The sequence below is a fragment of the Littorina saxatilis genome, linkage group LG11 (genome assembly GCF_037325665.1).
Source record: "Littorina saxatilis isolate snail1 linkage group LG11, US_GU_Lsax_2.0, whole genome shotgun sequence".
In the NCBI taxonomy this organism is placed as follows: Eukaryota; Metazoa; Mollusca; class Gastropoda; order Littorinimorpha; family Littorinidae; genus Littorina; species Littorina saxatilis.
The window spans coordinates 43,839,629-43,862,128 of record NC_090255.1 but is presented as its reverse complement, the minus strand read 5'-3'; the positions used below and the strand labels follow the sequence as shown (position 1 = coordinate 43,862,128).

At 40.4% G+C, this 22,500-nt stretch overlaps 2 long non-coding RNA genes across 2 annotated transcripts in view; one reads left to right on the top strand and one right to left on the bottom strand.

The window, feature by feature from the left end:
- The window catches only part of LOC138980558 (uncharacterized), a 401,185-nt gene that overhangs the window by 337,580 nt on the left and 41,105 nt on the right, over positions 1 to 22,500 (top strand). The window lies entirely within an intron of this gene.
- LOC138980550 (uncharacterized) lies at positions 14,697 to 22,486 on the bottom strand. The gene is made up of 5 exons (XR_011460383.1): positions 22,326 to 22,486; positions 20,499 to 20,662; positions 19,897 to 19,970; positions 17,732 to 17,847; positions 14,697 to 17,162 (listed from the first exon to the last, which is right to left on the bottom strand). It is a non-coding gene; the product is annotated as an uncharacterized lncRNA (long non-coding RNA).

The window sequence follows — 22,500 nt, the reverse complement described above, 5'->3', positions numbered from 1 at the left end:
TTGACTCTTGTTCACAAAATAGCCCCCTGGCCATGATTTTGCACTTCCGTTTGCACCAACAATATTTTGACAAACACTTTCTTCGATGGATTGTTGACAGACCAGCTTCGGCCCGAGGGGAACAGTTCGTCTTCTGTTGCATCTTCCTTGACAGAGGTCGGAAACCCGTCACACATGTTATATTGTATTTGTCTGCGTTCCTAGAACTTTCGATTTCATTATTGAAACTGTCAACACTTATAACATATATGCAAGAAGGGCTGAAAAGAAGAAAGTTTCTGCTGTATAAGCCGTTTGTCTGTTGTTTTCATCAGAGACAGAAAGTGAAAAAGTAGTTCTGCCAGTGTCAATGTTTATTCGGGAACAAAATCACACGTCATGCCTTCGTCCATAAGTAAAATGTCTGTTTTCACTCACAACGCGGCTTCAGATTCTCTCGCGTGAACGATTTCCATACTATTTTCAAATCTTGTTCTTGTTTGTTTTGGTCATAGTTTATTTTTTTTACTTGCAAGAATAAACGTAGAAAGTAATGTTTTACTTCAGCCCATCTGAACAAAGTTACATTTGAAAGAGAGACAAACTATTCACCTACCTATTTAAAGATTCTTGTCAAATATTTCAATTGTTCAGTTAAAAGGGTCTTTTGTGGCAAATTTAAATGAAAGACACCTTCTCCATTGTGGAACAGCCCGATAACAAGTTCTACTGTTGGAGCCACGAAAGAAACAGTGACTGTACGACTTTTCAATTTGAAATAAAGACTCTACCATTGTAAGGAGACTCTCTCTCTCTCTCTCTCTCTCTCTCTCTCTCTCTCTCTCTCTCTCTCTCTCTCTCTCTCTCTCTCTCTCTCTCTCTCTCTCTCTCTCTCTCAACTTTGTACGTGCTTTTGCTCGTTCGAAACAGGTGCTCACTATTCATTCAGGCAATGGGTTATCCATAGCAAAGTATTCAGCTTTTAAAAAGAATTCGAATGTGCTTGTTGTTGAAAGTATTGTCTTACTTTTTCAGAATAACCCCTACCCCTCTCTCCCTCCGGCAAGTGTTCTCTTCTTGGAGAACTATTTTAGAATTTGCGCCCTATAAATACCCTTATTATTATTATTTTTTTTTTTTTTTATTTTTTTTTTTTTACCTCAGTTGCATGCAAGACTGCTTCAACCCATCTTTTTTGCCTCTTTCGTCTTTTTTTTTTTGGGGGGGGGGGGGGGCGGTGACCATATCCTTCTTCATTGGTCTTTTTTTTTCAATGAAATTTTAATTTTGTTTTCTTTTACATTACAGGTTACATTTCCATTAAATTACTTTTTAATTCAACAACAATCTAACTAAGGACAATGGGGATAAACCTTTCGTAGCGCAAGTTCTTGTTGAAATACAATTTCCAATGGAATATGCGATTTAGTTTTCTTAACTTTGCTAATGCACATTTTTGTTATCAATAAAACATGGTTAATTAACGCTGATTCCTGACATTTTTCGATTCCGAATAATACATCTGTAATAGACAATAAAAAAGCCCGACCTGTCAGACTGTTCAACATTAATTTGTTCAATATAAGTCCAAAACTTTCTAATTCGGAGACACCCATAGAAAAAGTGTTCCATGACATCCAAAATATGTGGGCACTCGTTACAGTTTTTTCTTTGACTTACTTTCATTTTATGTAATAAAATATTGTTGGGATATAAATTGTGACAAATTTTCCATTGCAACACACGCAGGCGCACTTCTTTTGTCACCTGTCGTGGCAACAACCACGTTTGTTCGACAAAAACAAAATCTAGTTTTCTTTTCCAAAAATCGATTGCATGAGATTTTTTAATGCTATAATTCCGTTTTTTCTTTAAATATAACTTAATTAACTTGGGTTTGCTTTTAAACACATTCAATTCATCATCAATCATATCTACATTAACTATATGTGCTGGGTTGTCTACAATCCAATCTTTCCATTGTTTTGGAATTGCATTCATCACAGCGTTGTATTCAAAAAAGGTTATTGCAGGGTTTTGCTGCACAATGATCTGTACATCTTCACATAACAGAAACTGATTTCTTTCAACATTCAACAAATCATTTATAACATTAAAACCTTTCTGGCGCGATTTTACAAAATCCAACACTTTACCTTTAAACTGAATCAGTCTATTATTAAATAACAGTTGATTACCAACATCATATCTGTCAGTCAACTTCCTCTGAACCTACTTTATTCTTATTATCAAGATATGTCAAAAATACCTCTTTCCAAAAATCATTTTGAACTTTTTCAATTCCTTGTAATTCCTTTTGTGTGCAATTAATTTTTGCCAAATGATTAACATCTGTTAATTGTTGAATGTGCCATTTTGGGATTGCACTCCAATTTTCTCGACCTGCTTCATGCAACCGTCCAATCTAATTTAAATAAAACACTTTCTGTATATCAAACATATTGATCATTTTCAATCCACCATGCTCATATTCAGACTCCATAATTTTCCTTTTTATCTTTTCAAAAGCTTTTTTATTACTATATTGTTTTTGCCATACAAATTTGTATAGTTTCGTGTTTAGCTGTGTGAGAACTTGCTTTGGAAGACCAACAGACTGCATGATATACACAAATGGGGAAGACATAAACGTTTTAATAACTGTTATTTTCCCTGTATACTGAGATCTCTTTTACTCCACTGTTTAATCATGGCATCAAGACTTTCAATCTTCAGTCCCTTTCCTTTCCTCACCCCCCCCCCCCCCCCCCCCAGTTAATCCCATCCCTCCCCAAACGCCACCCCACTCCGTTGAAGCTTTTAGGTTTATTTGCTTTATTCACTTCACAGACTTACTTCGCGATGCCAAACATAGATAAATCATTTAAATAAAAAGAAAACACACCAATAACCAGCTTAGGTAAGTGTCTAAAACTGGAAACTTCCTGCCGATAAAACTGTTTATCACTTCACGCACAAGGCTGGATTCTATCAAGGTTCTGATAACCGGAAACTTTTGTGTTACCCTACTAACCTGAAAAATAATTGCGTCGACTTCTCTGGTGCATGTAAACACAAATTAAAAGTAAATGTCGACGGAGAGTAAGAAGAGGTATGTTTGCATCAGAGTATCAAAATGGCATGCTTTATCTGGAAGTGCTTTAGCGTGGAAGAACTTTGTAATGCCAGAAATAATGTCTCATTTGTTTGACAGTCATGCGAGCTTGCGATGGGAACAAAACCCACAAAGTATACTTTCTGTTGTCGACGGTTACTTAAGATAATTAGCACACCGAAAAAAGGTAGTCCACATGAAAGCTGCATTCCTTGCCTTGTAAAGAATTATGTACACATTTAACTACAAATCTCCGTACAGGTTTGTATGTGGACTAAAAGCACACTTCTACTTCAATACAAAATATACTGCCTGCCATGCCTTCCCTGAAGACATGGAATATTGTGCTGAATTCATTTTGCTCGTTGCCACTGGTGTCAATTAAAATTTGATTAAGAAAAAACATCCTACTGTGCGCAACAAGTAGCCAGACCGTGACATGTTGGTAGAAAGTTCAAGTTGAAATATTCTCTTGTCCCACGTCGAAGGCTCGACAGACCTGTAGAAAGGAGTGGTGTATGTGATCTTTTGCAGAGGACGCGATGGATCTTTAATGTGTGTGGCCATCGTAGAAGGAAAACTTTATAAATTAATTTCTCAAAGCCACTTTTGTTCAACACTTACGAAAACCCAAATGCAAATAAAGGTGGGGTATTTTCTCCCTTGACCGTCATGAAAAACACTTTCGTTTTCATGTTTGTTGAATTGCTGTTGTAACTGACACCTTATTCAATATGCAAAATGAATTATTAATGACATCCCCAGTTTACACAGAACACAGCCAGGCTGTAGACTGTTGGTATGTGTCCAAGTGGAAGGATGGTTGTCTCCCTTTGGCAGATTGGATATGGCGTCAGTAGCAACATCAACTCGATAACAAGTCGTGTAAAGCGAATCACTCTGCTCCTGTTTTGTTTTCTTTCACACACATTTTCCCTTCTTTTTTGATGGGTTTCTGGACAGCAAACTCTAAAACAAATTCTTTCATCACAAAAGCGATCTTTGGAATTGACTGACGTAGTCCGGAAGAATTCATGCATCAACTTACGTCACGTATTCGACGTCATCACTTCGCATACCTTATGGTCTCGGTATTTCGTTGGCCTTCATATTTCCTACTTGTAAAATGACCCTCAAAGCTAACCGAGACTAGTTGAGGCTGTATCAATGCGCCTCGCCAGCAGGTTGTTAATGGATTTTTTAGCGAGTGGTTATCGACAATTAATGACGGGTAATTTTTAATGAGTTGGGGCATTCTGACCAATCACAGGATCTGTTTCATTAAAACGCAAACTTGATTGAATTACAATAACTATTTAGCGAAGTCTACTTCACTAAACTTTGGCGCTGAGTTTTCAGTAACAAAAAAAAAGACTTAAGGCCCGGGGTCTTGACAATAATTATCATCTTTACACGGGAATGACTGTCCCTTTAAGGCGCGGGGTCTTGGCAGTAATTATCATCTTTACACGGAAATGACTGTCCCTTTAAGGCCCAGGGTCTTGACAATAGCAAGATCTAGATCAGCACTTTTCAGGACGTGTACGGGAACGTGTACTGGTAACGTCATCAAATCTAGTTTTTACGTCAAGCGTTTGCCAAGATCTGCAGTCTTGGTGGGAGCAAAACAACGTATGCATTTGGAACATTGGAGAAAAAAGTGAGTCACGGGTGACGCAATATCTACACGTACACGTACAGATCTTTGCTACACGTTCGACCATCTAGAAGACTGTAATAACGACACCTTGGCGTGTCCCTTACATTACCTATAATTGGTGTTCTTTTCCGAAAAGTGTGTGTCGTTCTCCGGGAAGAGGACTGTGTCCAATCAGAACGAGTGCTGGTACCAGGGAGAGGACTGTGTCCAATCAGAACGAGTGCTGGTACCAGGGAGAGGACTGTGTCCAATCAGAACGAGTACTGGTACCGGGGAGAGGACTGTGTCCAATCAGAACGAGTGCTGGTACCGGGGAGAGGACTGTGTCCAATCAGAACGAGTACTGGTACCGGGGAGAGGACTGTGTCCAATCAGAACGAGTACTGGTACCGGGGAGAGGACTGTGTCCAATCAGAACGAGTACTGGTACCGGGGAGAGGACTGTGTCCAATCAGAACGAGTACTGGTACCGGGAAGAGGACTGTGTCCAATCAGAACGAGTACTGGTACCGGGGAGAGGACTGTGTCCAATCAGAACGAGTGCTGGTACCAGGGAGAGGACTGTGTCCAATCAGAACGAGTACTGGTACCGGGGAGAGGACTGTGTCCAATCAGAACGAGTGCTGGTACCGGGGAGAGGACTGTGTCCAATCAGAACGAGTGCTGGTACCAGGGAGAGGACTGTGTCCAATCAGAACGAGTACTGGTACCGGGGAGAGGACTGTGTCCAATCAGAACGAGTACTGGTACCGGGGAGAGGACTGTGTCCAATCAGAACGAGTACTGGTACCGGGGAGAGGACTGTGTCCAATCAGAACGAGTACTGGTACCAGGGAGAGGACTGTGTCCAATCAGAACGAGTACTGGTACCGGGGAGAGGACTGTGTCCAATCAGAACGAGTACTGGTACCGGGGAGAGGACTGTGTCCAATCAGAACGAGTACTGGTACCGGGGAGAGGACTGTGTCCAATCAGAACGAGTGCTGGTACCGGGGAGAGGACTGTGTCCAATCAGAACGAGTGCTGGTACCGGGGAGAGGATTGTGTCCAATCAGAACGAGTGCTGGTACCGGGGAGAGGACTGTGTCCAATCAGAACGAGTGCTGGTACCGGGTTCAGTCATCTTTCGTCCAACACGTACACCTGCTGCTCGTACACCATCGTGTCCGCTCCACCTTAGTCATGTGCTATACATAATTCAAAAGACGTAACGGCTTTACATGTGCCAGGTGATCAGGTGTCAGATTAACGATCGGTAGGCGATGAGGCTTGAAGATAAGGGGAGGCCACCATAAGATTGCAGGCTTTCTGGGTAGAAATTAGATCTTCCGGTCCACGCAGTTGTTTACTGATCACTTTCAGATTCCCCCCGGGTATATATGGTACTGTCTGGTTGTTTTTCTGTCAGTCATTCCCTTGGTCAGTCACTCTCTTGTACGACGGTTTGCTTTTACTGGATGTGAGGTGGCAAGTACTTGAGATTTCTCCGGGGACATTTGCTTTTGTCTGATGATCGTTCCGTCTTTTCTGCTCGGTGAGTAACTTGTGTTGGTAGCATGGTTTGATCGGTTGTGGTAAGTGCTTATCTGTGGGATAACTCTAACTTTCGCCGGTCGTCGTGGGTCCGTGTGGTAACGAAAGTTATGGCGATTTGAAAATAATGAATATATAATGAGGCCAGAAATGAATCTAAAGCAATCAGTACAACAACAAGAAAAAGTTTTTAAAAAGTGCCTTTTTTGCCGAAAATTTGGTTATGCTCAACTGAAAGAACATAGATGAAAGTGTGTCATAGTGTCAAACCCCCAACATACACCTATCAACAATTTGTGGTTAATTTCCATGGGGTTTCCTTACCTTAATTGCAAATATCTCTTAAACCAGTTGGAATTTTTTAATGAGCTTTTAAGAATGCCTCAGACACATAAAAAGTTCTTATGTCCTAAAAGATCATTAAATTTCAGCGAGAAGTAATAAAAAAAACCAATGGTTAAATTTAGACTACACACGGAAGACATCGTGGGGTCGTGCGGACCCATGTTTCTCAAACTGAAGGAACTTACATAAAAACTAGGGACAGAAGTCACAAACCTTCAGGTATTGGCTCTAAACATCATTTTCTACGATCTGTTTAATTTTGGAGTTAATAAGCAAGTCGCCTGGAGCGAAATTAATACATAACAATGTGGGTCCACACGGCCCCACGACGTCTACAGAAGGGTATTCACGTTTTTTCCTTTTTTGAGAAGCTTTAGTCCGCACGGTAATAATTAAATTAATAATTTAATGTAATTACTTCTCGCGGAAATTTAACCACGGCGTCTACGGAAGGTGATGCACGTTTTTGCTTCTTTAGAAAGCATGGGTCTACGGAAGGGTATGCATATTGTTCCTTCTTTGAGAAGCATGGGTCCGCACGGCCCCACGATGTCTTCCGTGTGTAATCGATAACCCGGTCGGGCGAAGGTTAAACGTGTTGGGTTAACATTAAAGTAGCCAATACGAGGCTAAATGTTACCTAGTTAGCTGACAGTTGATTCAAATCTGTATGGCTATGGTGTTGTCTTTTCTTTGCCTGTTGCTGTTTTTTTTATTTTTTTTATTTTGGTGTGTGTTTTGCTGTTGTTTGTTTTTATGATTTAAAATCACAGTATCAAAAGCAAACCGGATGTATACAGTAGCAAAGTTACAGAATAAAAGTGAAAAACAAATCTTCTGAACACTTCTCATTATACAGTATCTGTTTTTACATTTAGTCAAAACTTGACTAAATGTTTTAACATAGAGGGGGAATCGAGACGAGGGTCGTGGTGTCTGTGCGTGTGTGTGTGTAGAGCAATACAGAGTAAACTACTGGACCGATCTTTATGAAATTTTACATGAGAGTTCCTGGGTATGATATCCCCAGACGTTTTTTTTTATTTTTTCGATAAATGTCTTTTATGACGTCATATCCGGCTTTTTGTAAAAGTTGAGGCGGCACTGTCACACCCTCAATTTTCAATCAAATTGATTGAAATTTTGGCCAAGCAATTTTCGACGAAGGCCGGACTTCGGTATTGCATTTCAGCATGGAGGCTTACAAATTAATTAATGACTTTGGTCATTAAAAATCTGAAAATTGTAATTAAAATTATTTTTTTTTTTAACGATCCAAAATTATTTTCATTTTATTCTTCATCATGTTCTGATTCCATAAACATATAGATATGTTATATTTGGATTAAAAACAAACTCTGAAAATTAAAAATATAAAAACTATGATTAAGATTAAATTTCCGAAATCGTTTTAAAAACTAGTTCATCTTATTTCTTGTCGGTTTCTGATTCCAAAAACATATAGATATGATATGTTTGGATTAAAAACACGCTCAGAAAGTGTAAACGAAGAGAGGTACAGTAAAGCGTGCTATGAAGCACAGCGCAACCGCTACCGCGCCAAACAGGCTCGTCACTTTCACTGCCTTTTGCACTAGCGGCGGACTACGTTCAGTTTCATTCTGTTAGCTCCACAGCTTGACTAAATGTAGTAATTTCGCCTTACGCGACTTGTTTCTTTGTTGGTGTGAGTAAAACGTGTTTTGAATAAGACCAAACTATCTGAGAGATAACTTATTCACACAAAAAACTTCAAAGGGTGTCGTCTTGAGAAAAAAAACACTTATTTCTCCTGTCTTAGGCTGGTGCTCTTCCGTGTGTATATCAACGAAGTGAAACCAATTTTGTTAAGAGTTGGCCGATATTAAGTTTGATGCTGAATGGATATACCGCTGGGTCCCTGGCTACTCCAGACAAGAAACAACAATAAACACACAAAATAACAATCTTATAAAAGTACTCACCAGAAACATGAACATTTAAACATGATTACGAACCTGAACTCAGTTGGTAGAGCACTTGACTTACGGTCTTAAGGTCACTGGTTCGAATCCGGGCCGAAACGGACACGGATCAACGTCATGTGCAGACTCAGAGACGGTATCCATGTTCTACCCCTGTGTCACCACTGTGGCACGTAAAAGACTTCGGTCATTCTACCATGTGTGTAGGTGGCTGGTTACACATAAACACGCATACACCCGGGTAGCGCGACGCTGTTGCTGCTAGCTTTCCACTGAGAGGAAGCGACCCGAATTTCCCAGCGATCGGACAATAAAGGAAGGAAGAAAACAAAATTATACAATAAACAAACAAACACAATAATAATTTCCTTTTGCATAAATGAGGATTGTGGAGATTTTGGACATACAAGCCTCGTATAAGACTGTGTGTTCAACAGGGCAGAAGAGTGAGGATGACCTCATGACAAGGACTGAATTACAATAAGTGTTAACCCGCACCAAAGGAACAAGATGCATGTTCATCTCTAAAAGTCAAAAATGCAAAATGGAAAATCAAAACTGTCTAAAACAAATTACAAACAAGTAAATGAAGAATCCGCAAAGTCATTGGAAGAACCTTATATCCGAGATTCTCTTTGCTCTTCGTTGAGGTTGAACAAAGTTGAATAGAGAACTCACCTGTCACTCAATTAACTGATGAGACCCCCATTTCTTTTTAAACAATAGTCAAAGAATTGGAATATGTGCGTTGTAATGATTAATGCCTGAATAATAATGTACAAAGATTCTCATGTACTGATAACTTCAGGTAATGATGTACGCAATTCGTTCAGACGTTCATGAATATTGTACAACCTGTCTTTTAGTTGGTTGTGTATTAATGCATGTGTGTTAGGGATAATTGTCCGACATCGGGGAAACTCGGAAGGGAGGGTTGCGGAGGCTTGGTGTCAACACAACCAACTGTTGCATGATTACTTCATCACGCTTGGGGAGGAGAACGTCCATCACCCCTCACACACACCCACACCCACACACACACACACACACACACACACGTGCACACACACACACGTGCACACACACACACGTGCACACACACACACACACACACACACACACACACACACACACACACACACATACGCAATCGTTTAGGTTAGGTTGGGTTTTTTGTTTGTCAAATGTCTTTGTGAGACTTTCTTTTTAGGCAAGAAAACGAAATCGTAATGAGGTGAAGGCCCTGTAATGGCCAGTCAGGCTGAGAGGACACTGACACTGACAAACGATCACTGCTGTCGTTGTTTGAAGGAGTCATTTGTGAACATTTACATTGATAATGTGACGTCTGTGCTCCTCTGTTACAAATCACATGTACCTATTATGCAAATGAACAATGAAAACATCCAACTTGTCGTATTAGATAAATGGACAACAAAGAAACCCAGTGTGTAAGCAACATGCAAATAGACAGCAACGAAGTCAATATGTATTTACTATGCATGCACTGCAAAAACAAGAAGTAGTTAAATCTGAATAATTGGCTTTCACAACAACAACAACAACAAACAGATCGAATAAAACGGCAAACTTATACTTCTGATCTATGCGTGGTATTTCAGTGGTAAATTCAGAAAGCAAATTGGCTTTAAAAAGGTCTATGGATGTCTATGTATATTACAGACACACCAAATACAAGAAGTGGTTCAATTCGAATAACTGGCTTCCACCACAACAACAAACAGATCGAATAACACGTCAAACATATGAAGATGCTTGTTGTTCATGCGTGGTATTTCGGTGTAAATTCAGTTTGTACGTAAGCGTTATGTAAATAGACAGCAAAAAAGTCAATACCCATGTATATTACAGACACAGCAAATGCGTTAAATGGGTCAATTAGAGTTACTGACTTTGCACACCAAAAAACCAGATACAACGAAAAACGTATTAAGCGTGCCTTGAACTTGTAGTGGCGTTTTCAGGGTGAATAAACTTGTAGTGGCGTTTTCAGGGTGAATAAACTTGTAGTGGCGTTTTCAGGGTGAATAAACTTGTAGTGGCGTTTTCAGGGTGAATAAACTTGTAGTGGCGTTTTCAGGGTGAATAAACTTGTAGTGGCGTTTTCAGGGTGAATAAACTTGTAGTGGCGTTTTCAGGGTGAATAAACTTGTAGCACTTGGCGTTTTCAGGGTGAATAAACTTGTAGTGGCGTTTTCAGGGTGAATAAACTTGTAGTGGCGTTTTCAGGGTGAATAAACTTGTAGCACTTGGCGTTTTCAGGGTGAATAAACTAATCTTGTAGTGGCGTTTTCAGGGTGAATAAACTTGTAGTGGCGTTTTCAGGGTGAATAAACTTGTAGTGGCGTTGTCAGGGTGAATAAACTTGTAGTGGCGTTGTCAGGGTGAATAAACTTTCCACTTGAGTGTTGGTCTAGACGGGATCGAATAACATTTGACGGGCGCAGTGGCGTAGTGGATAAGACATCGGCCTCTTGATCGGAAGGTCGTGAGTTCAAATCCCGGCCGCGGCCGCCTGCTGGGTTAAAGGTGGAGATTTGTCCGATCTCCCAGGTCAGCTTATATGCAGACCTGCTAGTGCCTTATCCCCCTTCGTGTGTACCCGCCACTGGGCGAAAAGTGGCGTTTTGTATCTTACAAAACTACTCAAAATCCCAACAAAACTTCAAGTTTCAATGGGTTTATCACATTTTGGTGTTCACGACAACGCCAGATTTTGATTGGATTTTGTTGAAGTTATCGCTGCGAAATTGCCTGGAATTTCAGCGCGTTTTGCGACGGTCAAAACATCATGTTAAACCATGTTACAGCATGTCTGTAACATGCAAAAATGTCAAGTTTTGATGGCATTAAAGCTTTGGTTTAACGCCAAGTAACATCATGTTATCGTAGACTTAACTTGCAAAACTGCTTGTTTTGGTGGTGTTACAGCTTGCTTGTAATGTGATTAACATCATGTTATTGCTGGTTTAACATGCAAAACCCCATGTTATGTTGGTGTTAAAGATTGCTCAAATGCCTATTAACTCCATGTTATGTTGGTGTTAAAGCTTGCTCAAATGCCTATTAACACCATGTTAGTTGGTGTTAGGCTTGATTATTAATGTAAAAAAACACCATGTTATGACGTTCACATAATTGTTTTCACCTGGATGGAATTTTGTGGAAAAGAAAGCATGTTGTTTGGGAATTGTGTGCGGGTTTCATGCTTGGATATTGCACTTTGCTGACTTGTCACAGGTCAATTGACATTTAACAATATTAGTTTTCAAATGCATCATCCTTCACACATTATGTAAACATCTTTAACATTAACACTTTGGTTGTAAAATTATTGCACTTTATTCAAACAGGACAAAAACAAAAATGCTGATTCACAATGTACAATAGCAAAGGACTATTTTGAGTGGAGACAGTGTTCATCCACACTATAATTGGATAAGCTAAAATAAATTATTCAAATCGGTGAAGGCCACATGAAATGAAAACACACCATCAGTAAATTACTTCCCTTGTGATTAAGAGCGTCATACCCATAAAAGCCATGTAAGTTTTAGCCCATGTGAGTGTGTGTTGGGAGGGGGGGGGGGGGGGGGGGGGGGGCAGATGCCCTGTCAGGGTTCCTGCAGGGCAGAGCTGATACAATTCAAGGAGTTTTCAAGGACATTTCCAGGACCAAATAAATGCTTTTCAAGGACATGATTTTCCCCAAATTAATGCGGTTCTCCGCGTCTGCAAACTATTAGTCATTCCGTAGTTGTTTCCCTTGCTAACTTCCGGGAAGGAAAGCAACTACGGGTGACTAATAATAGTTAGTTCGTCTGCTTTCGTTTTCACTCGATCTTTTATTCTCCCAAAATGTGTGTACTGTATTTGACGAAAAAAAAAGGGGGTTAGATTTATTTTTTAATAAAGACAAGCTGCTGACGAAATGTATAGGCAACAATTTGGAAAAATCAAGTACTTTTCAATGACTATTTAACAAAACTCTATTTTCAAGCACTTTTCAAGGCCTGGAAAAGGTTTTCCAATTTTCAAGGAGTTTTCCAGGGTTCAAGGACTCTGTACGAACCCTGCCCTGTGAAAACATTGGCCATAGATATATATGTGAATTACTTCCCTTGGGTATGAACATTTATGAATGATTAAGGGGAGGTGGGCCAGTGCACCACCTTTTTTTTAATTTTGAATGTTTTATTGTGTCTGAATGTTATTTTATGAAAGAAATGAACAAATGATGACAAAGAATAGTCACTTTTTGTATTTTCGGTTGCTGGTTTTTGTTTTACGTGACAAAAACAGTCAAAATACAGACAAAAGTGGAGTACAGGAGATACACGGATTTTCATCAGATGTGATTGTCACACTTCTAATTATTGTTTTATTTTATCCTTCTGGGTATGCTCTAGGGGATTACGAAGCAGATCTTGTTTATTATATTTATATTTGGAGTTAGGAACACTTCTTTGTTACAACTGTCAAACTTTAGGGTAACGCTTGCGAAATTATTTTTTGAAATAATCTGGATATGACTATAATAAAATTTCAGCAAAATCCCTTCGTAATCCCCCAGAATGTTGTATTCTGCACAAACTACAAAAGAAAATATTGCTGTAGCTAAATTACAGCCAGAGAAATCGCGTAACCCAAGACGTAACCGTAGGCAAAATGGCTGAACTGAGAAAAACGACATTGAAGATTGAACACCACAGAAACACTATTGAAACAGACACACAAGGACAAAACTGTGTTATGAATGAACAGCTTAGTTTATTTGAATTGCAAACTACTTAGCCTTTAGCACGCCAGCAGAGAATTTATGCGTCCATCCCTTCTTTCCCTCTGTCAACCAGCATGGGGATACTGCCCCAGCGCTAAACGTGCATCAATGACCCGATTCTCGTTTGTATTTGCATGCGAGAATAACGGTATTTTTAACGGTAACTTACTTGAGCCAGAACGAGACTTATTTCCTTCTGTTATCTCGTCGATTTGTTGGTTTCCTCGAAGTTTTCTGCTTTTGTTTTTACATCGATACAGTACTTTGGTGCTTCGACAAGCAAGATGGAGGATGATGAGTTTGAAACTTTCGTTTGATTGTTTTTTGACAACAAATCGTACGTGGAATCTGAACGATTTACTGAGGAAGCTCTTCGCAATGAACTGTGTATCGCGGTGAAGAAAATGACACAGTTCGTCAAGACAGTGACGGAATTTACGAAAGTGCAGATTGATACAAACAGTTGCTGATCCAGTTTCGTTCGGGAAATGGCAGGCCCAGCAAACATTACCGATAATCTGACTGATGTTGGATACTTTCTCCTGTTTTTGTTTTTTTTGCGTAGCAAATGCTCAACTTGCTTGTCGAGGAGATACTGCACAGAAACTGACTCAAATTCAGCGCAAAGCAAGCCAGTGCCGAGACGTAAAAAGTGTGCTGCATGGCGTGTTCGGAAATGGCGACCTGTGGATCTGCGTGGAGATCAAAGCTTTCCTCTGTATCGGAAACACCGACAGAATCCAAACTTTGGCCTAGTACCAGCGGAACTACTTGTTGTTGCTAACCGAACTAATAAAGACATTGTCCTCTTTCTTATTTCGAGCCATTGTTATCGTATCAAAGGTTGTTTCTCAAGGAAAAATTCGCTTTCGGTTATCACCGATCGTTTGATGTGTAACCAGGATGATGTAAAACCGAGTGAACTTCGGGTGTTCCCGTCATGGCCGAGAGTCTCTTCGGTAGTTTCCGTATGCAAAATTCGTAAGCTGAGCATGCGCACTCGCAAAGTAAACTGGTTCCCGATTTCGGTTTATGAAACGAACCAATGGATGTCGAGTACCTTCCAAATAAGGATATTTCCGTTCGATTACGATTGCTGCCTTTGCAACGGACAAGTGGCTGAGTGAATGGAACATTCATCAAAACACTGATGTCATGTTATAGGTCAAGAGCTGCTGCGCAGTTTCGTATGTCGTGAATGCACTGTTTTGCTGAGGACAAAGCCGTAACTAGCCTTTGAAATGAGACAATTTTTGGCGGGGGAATATCGACTACAGAAGACAATCAATGCCACACATGTTCACATTTTGTCTTTATTGACAGATAAATAGGACACTTTTGACAAAAACACCGACACACATGGATGATAGGTATGTTATGGAAACATAATCTGCTAAAATACCCAAAACAGTGTTTTGAACGATTTGGTCAATTTTGCACTGGCCCACCTGCCCTTAAATGGGTGAAAGAAGGCCATACAAAATAAAAATCAGCAAATAACTAAATCACTTCCCTTGTGAGTAAGAACAGTCACACCAATGTTCCAACTTTTTGCTAAAAATTCGCCTACAATGTGACCTTCAAAGTTGAAAAGGGGTAACTGAACTTCATGTTTGGATGTCATGGAGTCCAACATGTCAGTAAATTTTGAAAGCCCTAGATTCATAAACATCTGAAAACTGCTCAACGTCTTTGCATCACGGCACATTAATAAAAGTAAGAGTTAGTAAGACTGGCCTAACTGCTATGGTGAGGCAGTAATCACTCGTTGATGAATTCTTTTCTTTCTTTATTTGTTGTTTAACGTCGTTTTCAACCATTCAAGGTTATATTGCGACAGGAAAAGGGGGAGATGGGATAGAGGAAAGGGGGAAGATGGGATAGTGCCACTTGTCAATTGTTTCTTGTTCACAAAAGCACTAATCAACAAGAAGAGCAAACGCTCGATCGAGTCACTTTCGCAGTTCTGAATATTATATGAGGCATCAGATGGACAGGAAGAAATTGCTATTCACAACACAATGAGTCACGTTCACATAAAATTTGAGCCCGGTCACTTTTATAGTTTCCGAGAAAAGCCCAACGTTAAGTTGTGTGTTGCCGAACAGAAAAGGCTAGTTATCTCCCTTGTTTTTCTGATAACGTTCGTAAAAGGCTACAGATGTAAATACTTTGATGTAAAGAATAATCCTACAAAGTTTCAATCACATCCGATGAACTTTGTCAAAGATATAAAATGTCTAATTTTTCCTTTGACGCTGACCTGTGACCTTGAAAAAGGTCAAAGGTCAACGAAACCATCGTTAAAGTGTAGAGGTCATTGGAGGTCACGACTAAACAAAATATGAGCCCGATCGCTTTGATAGTTTTCGAGAAAAGTCCAACGTTAAGGTGGTGTCTACGGCCGGCCGGCCGGCCGGACAGACTAACACTGACCGATTACATAGAGTCACATTTTCTCAAGTGACTCAAAAATTGCTCCAGGGGCTCACAACGTAGTACAATATATATGACCTTACTGGGAGAATGCAAGTTTCCAGTACAAAGGACTTAACATTTCTTACATACTGCTTGACTAAAATCTGTACAAACATTGACTATATTCTATACAAGAAACACTGCTTAATATGTAGGTAAATGCACAACAGGTTGTGAACAGAAAATCCAAAAACGTAAGGTCTTAAAAGCGGGGAAGTTTGAAAAGGGGGGGGAGGGGGGGACCTAAAATGTGGCGATCATAACAACCGGCATGGGTGGCCGAGTGGTAACGCACTTGCGCTCGGAATCGAGAGGTTGCGTGTTCGACCCTGGGTCAGGCCGCTATTTATTTCTCCCCCCTTTCCTAACCTAGGTGGTGGGTTCAAGTGCTAGTCTTTCGGATGAGACGAAAAACCGAGGTCCCTTCGTGTACACTACATTGGGGGTGCACGTTAAAGATCCCACGATTGACAAAACGGTCTTTCCTGGCAAAATTGTATTCTTTCTTTATTTGGTGTTTAACGTCGTTTTCAACCACGAAGGTTATATCGCGACGGGCAAAATTGTATAGGCATAGCTAAAAATGTCCACCAAATACCCGTGTGACTTGGAATAATAGGCCGTGAAAAGTAGGATATGCGCCGAAATAGCTGCGATCTGCTGGCCGATGTGAATGCGTGATGTATTGTGTAAAAAAATTCCATCTCACACGACATAAATAAATCCCTGCGCCTTGAATATGTGCGCGATATAAATTGCATAAAAAAAAAATCAAAACAAAATCCCTGCGCTTAGAACTGTACCCACGGAATACGCGTGATATAACTATAAGCCTCATATTGATTGATTGATTGATAATTTATCTAACAAAGTTCAGGTATGGATATATATATATATCTGTACACACAGTCACTATGTACATTGCATCTGTTCTCATTCGGCACATATCCGCATCCTGCCTAGACGGTTAGCTTCAGTCGCTTCCTGTAACGTTGATCTAACGCCAGCATTCTAGCCTGTTGATACACAGTTTCTAGAATTCTGAGTGACCTGCTGCAGCACAGCTGGTCTCGGCTTAAAAAATCTTGGTCAACAAAGATGGGGTACAAAGTGTTATAAAATAAAGCGTCCTTCCAAAGTCGATGACAGGTCCCCAGAGTATTCACAAAATTATATGGTACTGGAAGCCTTGCATGGCGACGAAAAAGATGTCCACGCCTACATGAAGAAGTATCCTTCACGGCTTCAGCGGAAACAGTCGGCTGGGGATGAGGACTAATGGTGAACCTATGTAAAAAATATAGACAAGAACAAAAATATGTCAATGGGAAAACAAAGAAAGAAGTAGAGAAGGACCTCCCCACCTTAACACAGTGAAAATGAAAAACACATGTGAATGTACTTATTTTTTTAAACCCCCCCCCCCCCCCCCCCTCCAATTAAGACCAATTATCCAAGATATTTTTCAGTCCTCAAAGGAGAATTTCACTGTTCTCATGGAACCCTCAAGAAAACTGAGCTGTGCTAATATATTATATAACTGCAAACATCCCTCAAATTCAATATTGCAAGCCACTATACATTCCTCATAAAGGCACATTCCTTCATGCTCACGTGTGAAAACTAACATAAGTTTACAAGTGTGTATCTATTTATAATAATAATAATAATAATAACGGGCATTTATAAAGCGCCTTATCAGAAGTTCAAAGCGCGTGACAACAATACATGTATAAAAAATTCATACAATCACTGTCAGATTCAAACAACACATCATGCACATCTCACATCCCCAGACTCTATGCTAAGGCCAACAAAACAAAATAGTCTGTTTACGGTATCCCAACCGACCCCACCTGTATCTGTTCCTTGCTGTTCTCCAAGAGACACCATGGTGCAGCAAGCTGAAGGGTGTCCTGTCGTATTTCCTCGAAGTTGTAGTAGGCAAAGCAGGAGGTGGGGGGCGACTGACCTGCAGCAGAATTCAAATCAATTAGTCAAGTCACTATGACATATCTTTATTGTTATCGCCACACCAACCCTAAATTTTTCCTTCCATACTGTACAGGGTCCCCACTGCTTTTTAGAAACAAAATTCCATGACTTTTTCATGAGCCTCAATAACATTTTCCATGACTAGATCCACAGGTCGCCATTTCCGAACACGCAAACTTTTTACGTCTTGTCACTGCCAGTTTTGACACTGGCTTGCTTTGCACTGAATTTGAGTCAGTTTCTACGCAGTGTCTCTTCGACAAGCAAGTCAAGCATTTGCTAGGCAGTCAGATTATCGGTAATGTTTGCTGGTCCTGTCATTTCACTAAACTGGACCAGCCACTGTTTGTATCCATCTGCACTTTCGTAAATTCTGTTTCGTAACCGTCACTGTGACTTGACGAACTGTCATTTTTTTCACCGCGATACACAGTTCATTGCGAAGATCTTCCTCGGTAATTCGTTCCAATTCCGCATACTTTTTGTTGTCAAGAAACAACTGAAAGAAAGTTTCAAACTCATCATCCTCCATCTTGCTTGTCGAAGCGCTAAAGTACTTTATCGATGCAAAAACAAACAAGAAGAGCAAACGCTCGATCGAGTCACTTTCGCAGTTCTGAATATTATATGAGGCATCAGATGGACAGGAAGAAATTGCTATTCACAACACAATGAGTCACGTTCACATAAAATTTGAGCCCGGTCACTTTTATAGTTTCCGAGAAAAGCCCAACGTTAAGTTGTGTGTTGCCGAACAGAAAAGGCTAGCTATCTCCCTTGTTTTTCTGATAACGTTCGTAAAAGGCTACAGATGTAAATACTTTGATGTAAAGAATAATCCTACAAAGTTTCAATCACATCCGATGAACTTTGTCAAAGATATAAAATGTCTAATTTTTCCTTTGACGCTGACCTGTGACCTTGAAAAAGGTCAAAGGTCAACGAAACCATCGTTAAAGTGTAGAGGTCATTGGAGGTCACGACTAAACAAAATATGAGCCCGATCGCTTTGATAGTTTCCGAGAAAAGTCCAACGTTAAGGTGGTGTCTACGGACGGCCGGCCGGCCAGCCGGACGGCCGGCCGGACAGACTAACACTGACCGATTACATAGAGTCACATTTTCTCAAGTGACTCAAAAACTTCGACGAAACCGACTCAAATGCAGCGCAGACGACACGACGAGATAACGGAAGGAAGTGAGCCTCGCTTTGGCTCAAGTGCCGTTAAAAATACCGTTATTCTCGTATGCAAATATGAACGAGAAGTTGGTCATACGAACAAGCCTTGTGCTGGAGACGCAAATCGCGGGGGGGGGGGGGGGGTGGTGGAATGGCTGGGCAACGAAAATCGCCGCTGGCGTGCTAAAGGTTAATTTTTCTTTCTTTTTTATTTTTTTTAAATTCCATGACTTTCCATGACTTGAATTGAAATTCCATGACTTTCCAGGCCTGGAAAATTAAAAATCAAATTCCATGACTTTCCAGGTTTTCCATGACCTGTACGAACCCTGCTGTATTTGTTATCCTGAGAGAGAAAAATCCATGTTGCAGACTCAACTGGAAAAATTCCCTTCTCCATCATCTAGTGGACAGAGCTCACATGATTACAAACAAATCTTTTTTTAAAGTCACATACTTTGTGCGACAGTGTTAGTTTACTGCAACTGTAATTTATAAATAGCAAATTAATAAATATCACTTATCACTATCAGATAATCAGCTAAATGCCTGGCAGATGACCCTCATTCAAAGTGAGTCGTGGCTAAACCATGAAACTAGAAAAACAGGTTATACAGTGGAACACCCCTTTTAAGACCTACAATAATCTGAGAAAATTCAGTCTTAAAAAGGAGGGAGTCTTAAAAGGGGGGTAATTTTACAGAGGTTGTGAACAGAAAGTCTGAGAAAACATGGTCTTTAAAAGGAGGGAGTCTTAAATTGGGGGGTTCCACTGTACCACAATATAAATCTCACACTGACAGCGGACAAAAACTGAGAAAACACCCAGTATACATCGGTACTCACAAAAGAGTTACAAGTAGCATCTCCAGGAGCCGAAATCCCAAGCCCTTGATATCTGCACGTTTAGCATCTTGTACCTGGAATAGTATGAAGATAACATGTCATTGTCACCGTCAGTAAATCACTTTATCAAAATTATCAATATCATATGATTACTTACTAAAATAACTTTATGAAGTGATCTAGCACTGTCAATGGCAATAGTATCATGACAGTTTGACAGTGAGATTACGATTAATCATCCTCATTAACAAATAACATAGATCAGTTCTAATGTAGTACCTGTTTGTAGTGAACTCACCAGCAGGAGTATTGCATGTATTAATTGCGCATTACTGAATCCATGCACCCACATAGTCTCTTACTAATTTGCAAAACCATAATGACTTCAAACCTCTGATGAATTACATAACTCATTTATGAAGAGTAGTTAATACTAATAGTTGTAGTACAAACAAACCCAAGTTTGTGTGCGTGTTTGTATGTGTGGGTGTCGAGGGGGGGGGGGGGGGGGGGGGACGGGGACGGTTACCGATGGTTCACCCACAAAAATGTACACTTACTAAGTAACACTTAAGTAACTATTTTCAAAGCTTCTTGCTTACCTTGGAATAGTGTCAAGCAGCTTATGTTGTGTCTAGATCAGCCATCAGATCTTCACACTCAGCGGGGTCAGCCTGCACATGCTGCAAACTGGACATGCCTGCAATTCTTGAGTAACCAATCTGTTGTTGCGGAGACAACGGAACCATGCTCAAGTCAGGTCCAACTGAAATAAAAGCATATTGTTAGCTGATAAATGATTTGGTCAAGCAAAACCATGCGGTATTTTTTTAATAAAATATTTAAATTTAGGCAAGCGATTCACAGAGCGCAGCGCGCTGTGCAGCGCGGCAATTCACAGAGCGCGGCACGTTGTGCAGCGCAGCGATTCCCAGAGCGCGGCTATTGCTCTCACCAGCGCAGATTGTTGATGCGCTTTATTTTTGTACATGTATGCATGATTATCAGCAACATTTTACAGTCTTTCTTTGAAAGCAACTTCAGGGCTGCAAGACTACAAAATTGCACTTTATGCAGACTGATATATACGCGTTCAAATCAACTGGAAAAAAAACCCACGCTGAAAAAATTATCTGCGCATGCGCGAATTCCAAAATGGCTGCTGAAGTGTTAAACTGGTGTGACACCGATTAACAGTTCCGCGGCACTGTACTCGGATAATTGTTTAAAAACGTCATCCCAGTTTAAAAACTCAGCTCCTTTCCATATAGTAGAAGCCATTGCAATGACATGTAGTGATATGAGTATGACTGCCAAGTATTCAAGGTCGGTGTCACAAACTGAAAACTCTGCCTGAACAATCCTTCTCATTGCGGTCAATGCGCATGCGCTAACATGGGGAGATTAATCAGGTCGTGAACAACCTAACCCTTAGCCTTACCCTAACCCATGGTTCGATCGGTCAAAGGGTCGCATTTTTGTAAGTCCAAGATTGGCGCATGCGCATTGACCGCAATGAGAAGGATTGTTCAGCAGAGGTAGGCACGTTTTTACATCGACGCGGCGATATACTGGTGAATTCAGTTGAAAGAGTGAGAGAGAGAGAATGGCTCAGCTCTGTTTTTCGTTTTATTGACAGTTTTATTTCTCAAATAGATCAGATAGATGTAGCTGTTGTAAACTTTGCGATTGTGAAGGAAATGTATCGGCAGAATACATCGCGCGTCGTGAATCGCAGCGTTCCTCGTAGTGCAGCGCGTTGTAAATCGCAACGCTGCACAACGCGACGCGCGCTGTGAATCCACTTCGTTAAATTTATGTATACCTCGCTGATGCAAAAATAATGTACTTATTAACTATTAGCATTTAGCTGGTCATTCAAACCATAGCTTGTTTAAAGCTAGTAGTAGCAGTAGTATTTAGTACTAGTAGTAATGATTTAGTAAAATACTACTATAGTAGAACTCGAACTCCTATTGCTAGTAAATTACTAATTAGTGCACACAAGAACAACAATGGCAGTTGGCAATGGCACTGGCAGAATACGATCAAATATCATTATTAGTCTCACCATGGGTTGACGTCCCATCAAAATGAATCACTGAATGAATTAGGGACTGAATCAAACTTCAGAGACATCATTGCAATTTTTCACAAAGACTGATTTTCAGCAAACAGCCATGTTTACCTGTACAAATGTATCAGTGCTATCACTATGACTATAAGTATGACAGTGTGGTAACTGGTAAGCTTAGTATTTGGTTCGAGCACAGGCGAAAGGTATCGTCCACTGGACCACCAGACTACTTTCATACTCAATACCAAACACTGTACATAATAAGGAAGTTGTGGTCCAGTGATTGAGTGGTTCGAGACAGAGACAAAGTTGAAACTTAATTCGAGAAGCCAAACGGCTGACGAATACTTACGTATTTTGAGCAAACCCCACACACGTCGACCTCAAGTTGATGTCTGCTGGAGTACGTAGTCATAAAAACGTCCATAAAGCTTGGTTTTGAAACGTTTCTTTGCACGAGTTAGATTTATCCGCCATTTGTGATAACAGTTTACTGTACATGGCGCATGCGCGGTCTGCGCGACGTT